Source organism: Austrofundulus limnaeus, unplaced genomic scaffold, assembly GCF_001266775.1.
Source record: "Austrofundulus limnaeus strain Quisiro unplaced genomic scaffold, Austrofundulus_limnaeus-1.0 Scaffold282, whole genome shotgun sequence".
Classification (NCBI taxonomy): Eukaryota; Metazoa; Chordata; class Actinopteri; order Cyprinodontiformes; family Rivulidae; genus Austrofundulus; species Austrofundulus limnaeus.
In genome coordinates, this window is record NW_013952684.1 from 707,691 (window position 1) to 715,072 (window position 7,382).

Genomic DNA, 7,382 nt, shown 5'->3' on the forward strand with positions numbered 1-7,382 from the left:
TCATCTTGAGACTGGGGGCAGTTGTGGTAGAGAGAGGCGTCGAAGGGAGGCAAATTGGGAGGATTAACCCAGCGCTGGAGCGGTCGAGCTCTGCTGGGCAGGGTGGTGATCAGCTCGTTTCTTGGAGGAAGAGGTGGTGGTTCGAGTGAGGCTTGTTCAGCTGAGGCGGCCACAGTGAGGAGGACAGCGTAAGTCATGAACCAGGCAAGGATCGATAACTCGCTGATCAGTCCCATCCAATATAGAGTTGAATAGACACCCCAGGCTATGCCCCACAGAGCAAGGCGGAGGAACCTAAGGAACCAGGCCACCTTTCCACATGTTATGCGGCAGGTTTCTCGACCGATGACGAAGATGACACTCATGGCCAGCATACCTTCCCAGACAGCCAGGATGATGTACTCTGGGGCAAAGCGGGAGAATGGTGCTCGTCTAACCCATTCAATGCCTTTTACCACAAACTCAATAAGCAACCATAAGAGAAGTAAAGCAGCCGCCCGGGGTTGCAGTGGCTTCGCTCTCCCCAGGATGTAGGAGACGAACAGAGAGAGTGCGACTTCTTGTCGGCCTAAAAGGCGGCCAACTGCAACCTGACCCATTGATATGGCCAGGATAAGAATTCTTAACGGTTGCTTGAGAGTCCATTTCCCTGTCATGCAATAACAGAACCATGCAAACATTATTGCATAGCATTCAACTGGAGATACAGCCAAGGGAGGATCCCTGGGCCTTGGTGAGCGGGTATGCTGCATGGATGAGTTAAAAGTGGGACTTACGTCGGGTGTGGTATGTAGCTGGGTAGAAGCCATGGTATGCTACAGTTGTTCCTCTTCTTGTGTCTTCGTCCAGGTCCAGTGGGGTTGTTCCTCTTTTGTTTCAGCACAGCCTGTTTTATAAGGAAACAGCGCCCTCCTTAGGGGCGGAGCTTGTAGTCTCCTCCTCTTTTGGCCTTGCAGTCAATTTTGAAAATGGTGGCCTCTTATTTCATAGAGGAATGATTCTTGATTTGCGGTGATTATTCTTATTGTTCCGGCCATCATTTTCAACAAATTTCTCCTGGATGACATTCGATATCTTCTGTTGAACCAATAAGGACCAACGTGATAGTCCAAAATTAGAATTTCTTCAGGACAGGTTGGATCTATTTCCACACTGATCGTCGGAACTCCTCGCCCCCATTGTCTCTTTTCCATAGTAATCTTCATTTGTAGTGTTTCTGCAGCGTTAAGGAAAGCGATTGCGATGCTGCGTACTGAGGTTATGTGCTCTAAGCTTTATATAGGATCAGTTACTTTCTAGCTTGGGAAAGGGGCTTGTACTCACCCCTCCTTGGGGGCAGGGCTCTGAGACACAATTCTCTTAGAGCCAGGTGTGCCAAGACAGCAGCAAACAAGATACCAATGACCGTCAGGCAGTATGGCCAAATATTTTCCAGCAATTCCACCATACCTTCCTCAACTGCTCCTGCTCCTTCAACAACAATTTCAATGGCTCCTTTGCCAGGGTTTTTACCTCTCTGAGGGCCATTGTGTGCAGGGTTTCATACCATGCACAGGTGTGTTTGTCAGAGTCAGGGCCACATTTCTTCCAAACTTCTTCTGGGTATTGCATGTCAGGTACCATAGAGTAGATTTGGACCTACCCACTCAAATCCTTCCTCTTCGAGGCCTAGGCACAGCCCTCTTCTGAAAGCGTGACTCTCAGCTATCGTGATCATAGTATCGGGGACTGAGGGGATAATTTCACCTGCAATACTCTTCCGGGACTTCATGTGGGGCCCTATGATGGCATTAACACAGTGATCACAGGCCATGGCTCGACGCCATGTGTTGGTTGCATTTGATATCAATTTTTGATAAGTTGTTGGTCGTGTCTTGGTCCATACTGTCGCAGCCTCATGAGTATGGTACTCATCTGCATAAAAACTTCCACAGTAACTTTCCCAACCTGGTAGTTCACTGCAGGATCTTCGTGCCAGACTTACTGTGCAAGCGTGCCCACTTCTGGTACAGGTCAATTTCCATGGCCTTGGGCTGACATACCTGTCTGGTCTGTAAATTATACAGGACCATATATCATGCTCTTATGAGTACACCGTTGCTATATACTGATACTTTACCCAATAGTTGTCGGATTGGGACAGGCAGAGTATCATCCAATGTTCCATTTCCTCTCTTTGAAACCCCCACCATGTCCGGAGTTTGTTTCTACTGTGTCCTTCAATCCATCCTTGCAGCAATTCTTTGGTGCCATTCTTTGGTGCTTCAGGATGCCTGTGCAGTCATACCTCCATGTTGACACAAAGGAGATATCGACCTGCCACAGTTTACATCTAGGGGAGGCCCCATGCCCTTCCCATTCCGAATCATTGAGGCTGAGGAAAATTCTTCTAGCAACACATTTGTCTATTTTGTCAAAATCTCCTTTGGGTACTGATTTTAACTCTTGGACAGTGGGCAGTTTTTGGACATACATGTGTGACCAGTAGGGGCCCTTAAGCCCTCCCCGGTTCCTAGTAGATCCTTCCGGGAAATCTCCTTCACAGTGGACGACAGCCTCTTTGATCCATATCCACGGGAAGGTAAAGTTTAGCCATTCCTCATGCATAGCCTTGTGAGGACTGAAAATTGATCTGTAGCTGGCATAATAGTAAGTCTGGAACCACAGCGGGCTCAGGGGCAAAAGGTTTTGGCCTTTACATTTTACCCACATGTTCCAGATGCAGGAGTCAAGGCGTTTGATGTCTGCTAAGCATTCATCCATGATGTTGTATTTTTCTGGGTCCTGGGCTGGGGCCGGATTGGTACCTGGGGGCGGAGTGGTTTGTGCTTCAATTTTCGTTGCATTGGTAGTCTCGTTGTATGCCTTTATATTGCCAGTTTTACTTGGGGACCTTCTGTACCATTTTTTATAGGCTGTCGGATGATTTCTTGGTGGTCTAATTCTAGTTCTGTTCGTGACTGGGATTTTGTTACATTTGAGGCTATAATGTCCCCAAAACTCCCACTTTGGAAGTATGGCCGGGCAGAATATGTGTTTGTGGGGTGCTTCATATTGCCAGTATCCTTGATGCGCTAGGCCCAGCAGAGGCCTGTATCCCCAGTCGCAGTGCCGTTCGGGTGGTTCTCCCTCTGGCTGTATCCAGTTGCACTTCGTCGTTTTAGTCTCATGGCCTTCTAATATTTTAACCCACACAACCAATCCATCTTTAGTTGCCAGTAGATTTGCGATTGTCCATCTGTGGTCTGTCGTGAAGTTTTGTCATGCCAGTTCATGTGTCCAGGCATCCCAATCATCCAGGTTGTTTCGCCATGCTTCACAGCCCATTCTTTTTATCCTGTTCCAGGAGTCAGTTTATTCTCAGAAGTTTGGTTTGCATCCCAGGGCATGAAGAGGTTGTTCCTGGTCAAATTTCCATATTTTGTGTTGGCATGAAACACTCTGGCATGAGTGACTTTCCATGGTTGGTATCCTGCTTGGTACAAAATTGACAAAATTAAAGCAACAGCAAGAAAAAAGCTTAAAGCCTTAAGCCTGTCTGCAGACATGGCTTCTTTTTACAGCTGCAGCCGCAGCTGTATTTGGGAGGGTTTTTTTTTTGTGAGGTCGGTTTCCCTGTCACTGTCCTCTGGGTCTTCCTGGGTCTGCGACATGTAGGTGATCCTCTCCATCTTCTTTATGTTATTGTGCAGCTCACAGCCAGGCTCTTTATCTTTATGAGGGGGGGGGGGTTCTCCTCTGGTGGGGTGTGGTTACAATTAGCCCTTCCTCATCTTCAGGGCCCCACCTCCTCTCCTGGGATTATTGAGGTCAATCATCCCACAGCCAATCCCAGGGAAAGTGAATAATACATCATAAGTCGAATGAAGGGGAAACCGTACACCTCACTGGAGTACAATTAGTTTATTCTGTCTCGCTCTTCACCCTGCGCAACCATGAGGGGACGCGGGTCAGGGCTCTGAAGAGCAAGCCAGAGTGGCGGCGAGGTGGTGGGGCGGGAGCCTCGGCTGTGTTGACCACCTCATGATGTCGTCCAAAAACAGTGATCATGGCGCCAATGGAATAAACCCCTTTAAGGGGGACAATCACCATTTGAACTGCGACCTGCACTTTGTAAGTGGAATCAGGGCGGATGGGGATTGGAGTTGGCTCTCTGAGCCACGGTCCCGGGAATCTGTAGAAATCCTTGTCGATTCCACGCCTCAGAGGTGACAGTGTATGTTGCAACCTTTTGTTTGGGGCGAGATCCTCTCGGACACCAAGCGTTGGTGGTGTAGTAGTACAGGTCAGACATTCTGACCCTCTCCTCATGAGGGATAGGTGGGAGGTCTATCAGCGGGATGAACTGATTCTGGATAACCTCTTTTATTAGGGAGGCCCATGTGGTTAGCTCCCAGGGCCCTTCCCAGCCGCCTTCTTGTGCAGTCGCTTTTACATCATCTGGCCTGTCAGCAGGTCTGAGGGCCAACATTAAAGGTTCTCTATAAACCCTGAAAACAAAAGGGTACTCATGTAGTCCCAGCAGGGGCCTTCCTGCCCGAATCCCGGCCGCTTGAAAAGGCCAAGATTTGTCGATGTTTTCATCCAACAGGTCACAGAGGAGGTCCTCGGTTGTCTCTTTGTCTCCCACTCCCTTTTCATCAGTGACAGGATCCAAGCGGGTGCAGAGGGATCACAGGAGAGTTCAGGGTAGAGAAGGGGACCGAGGCCCATGGAGGATGCAACAACGTCAGCGGTCTCATCTGGTGTTAAGTACCGAAGGGGATAAAAGAGCCGCCGCACCTGCCATCCACGAGCTTCAGCCGCTTGGACCAGGGTTCCATGGCAGCCTAGGGATGAACATGAGGGACACCACTCCAGTTGGTGACCATCCCACGAACAACCACATCCCTCGGGCAGCACTCCTTTGCGGTCCCATAGGACGACAAAGGTAATTCTGGGCAGAATGTCAACTCTGCATGTTCCACAGATGAAGGCATCCAGCACCTTCACTGGGCTTCTCCTGATTCCAATGAGGTCGACATTTTACTGTGGAGGGGAGAGTGGTTTCTTGTGGCCGGGTCCAACCCAGGCAGTCTCAAAGTCTCCTGCCTGCAGGCAAAACACACATCCCACATTACAGTGGTTCCATTCCACTGTTTCAGGATCCAGTGACAGATATCCAATTTTTGCATATTCCAGGGTCTTTAGGGCTCTGCCAAGCCAATGTGGTTCTTCTCATGATTACCAACCCGTTAATCGTGGCCAGTCGAATGTAGGGTGGTGGAGAGTTACTGAGGTCCATGGCCATGTTCATTTCTGGTTTCTTAACCTAAGGCTGGTTTCAGCTGCTCAACTCCTTGGATTCCTTTCTTCTTCAGTAGACTGTGTTCTGGTCCAACACTTTAGTCACAGTGTCACCCTCTTCATACTTTGGCTTTACTGCCCCCGTACTGGGTTGGTCTCTGGCTTTAAGCCACACCTTCTGTCCCACAGCGAATGGGCATGCCTCTAAGGGGGCTGGGTCCGCCTCCTGACTCCTCCTTGTTTCCTCAGTAACAAAGGGGCGCTGGTTTAGTTCGTCAGAAGGGGACGGCCTTCCTGCTCGGTCCCGGTCATTGAGGGCTCGGCCTATGTCGACCGACTTGAGGCTCCATTCCTTTGAGTTAGCATTTTTAGCTAGCCAGTTTTTGACTAAACCGATGGTACGTTCAGCAACGTTGTTGGCCTGTGGCGTGTATGGCGGTGAATATACCCTCATCACCCCATGTTGCTCACACCACCTGTTTACTTGCACATTTTTAAAATGCGTTCCATTGTCGGTTCGTTGCTCTCGGGGAATGCCTAAACAGGCACATGTGTAGTCTAACATGGAGACAACACTATTCCTGTTGGCTTTCCTGACACGTCTCAACACCACAAAGCCAGACATTGAGTCTACAAGGACAATAAGATATTTCTCACCTTTGTTCCCTGTGACCCCCATGGGTCCTGCAATGTCCATGCGTATTGAGCCCCATGGGATTGTGCTCTTAATGGTGAGGCCCTCAGTTCTTTTTCCTCTTCCTGCATTGTATTTCCCACATACCATGCAGCGTTTGAGTACTTGCTGAATCTGCTTCATAGGAATCCACAAGTACTGCTTTACCAATCCTCTACGTGTGGGTAGCAGCCCAGCATGTCCTAGAGCCTCATGCATGGTCACCACTACCTCTGCCACGTACTCTTTTGGAACCTCCTTTCCTTTAGGAGTAGTGTTCCATTTTCCTGCTCCAATCAAGACAATTTTCCATTGTTGGACAAACCTGTCCACTTCGTCGTTCCCTTCCTAGTAAGATCCTTCCTTTGTGTGCGCTTTTTGGTGCTTCACGTCTAAGTCGAGTTGTGTCCCTAACTAGGCTATTTTTTCCCAAAGTTCTTTGTGGGCGACAGTTTTTCCTCTGGCTGACTAAAATCCATTCTCAATCCAGATGGACAAGTCTTTTTTCAAGGCTTGTGCACAATAGTAGCTGTCAGTTACTACCCTTGCGGCCTTGATATTCCTCTTTGTGAGTTCCAGCAACCCTTCCAAAACCACCGTCACTTCTCCAGCTTGGGCGCTTCCACTCACCTTTCCTCTGGCTCTGTGTTGTTCTTTCCCATTTTGTGTCAAGATGTAACCCCAATTTCGTCAGGGCCTTTTCGTGATCCATCTGTGACGAGCATCCAGTCATATGTTTTATCCTTAGTCTGACTGGCAGTAGGCTTCTTTTGCTGTAACTGTGCCGGGCCTATTTCTAGGTCCGGATCCAGCAAAATGTCTTCCCATCGGCCCCATCTGGTGTTGATTGCTCTTGTGCTCTCGATGGTGCCTTTTCTCAGATATTTGTGTACCTGACTCTGAGTCATAAATTTGATGGGTTGACCTTGGGCCAGATCTTTTAGTGACCCCCAATATTTTGCCAATACTGCCAGCTCCTTCTCTTCTTGGGGATATTTTTTCTCCACTGATGTCAGCGTTGTGCTCCACAATGTGATTAGGCCTCCTTGATCATTACTCACTTTGACCATGGCGTCTTCATTCTCGCAGAATGCCACCAGCCTAGAGGTCAGGTTTCTAGATGCAAGTCTGACAGCTTTCTGGATCTTTTCTTTCAGCTTGTCAAGATCGTCTTGATTTTTGGGTGTCCATGACCATGCTTTTCCCTTGCGGCCCTCTGTCGTAGCCTCTTTTTTCAGGCATGTATACAAGGGTTTTGCATACTTCTGGTTGTTTGGTACGTGATCTCTCACATAGTTGCACAGGCCTAAGATTTTCTGTAGATCATTTTCACATCTGGGGAGTTGTATTTGTTGAATTTTCTTTCTGCAACCGTCTGATAAGCCCAAGTCTGTGGTGACTTGGAACCCCAGGTAGTTGAATT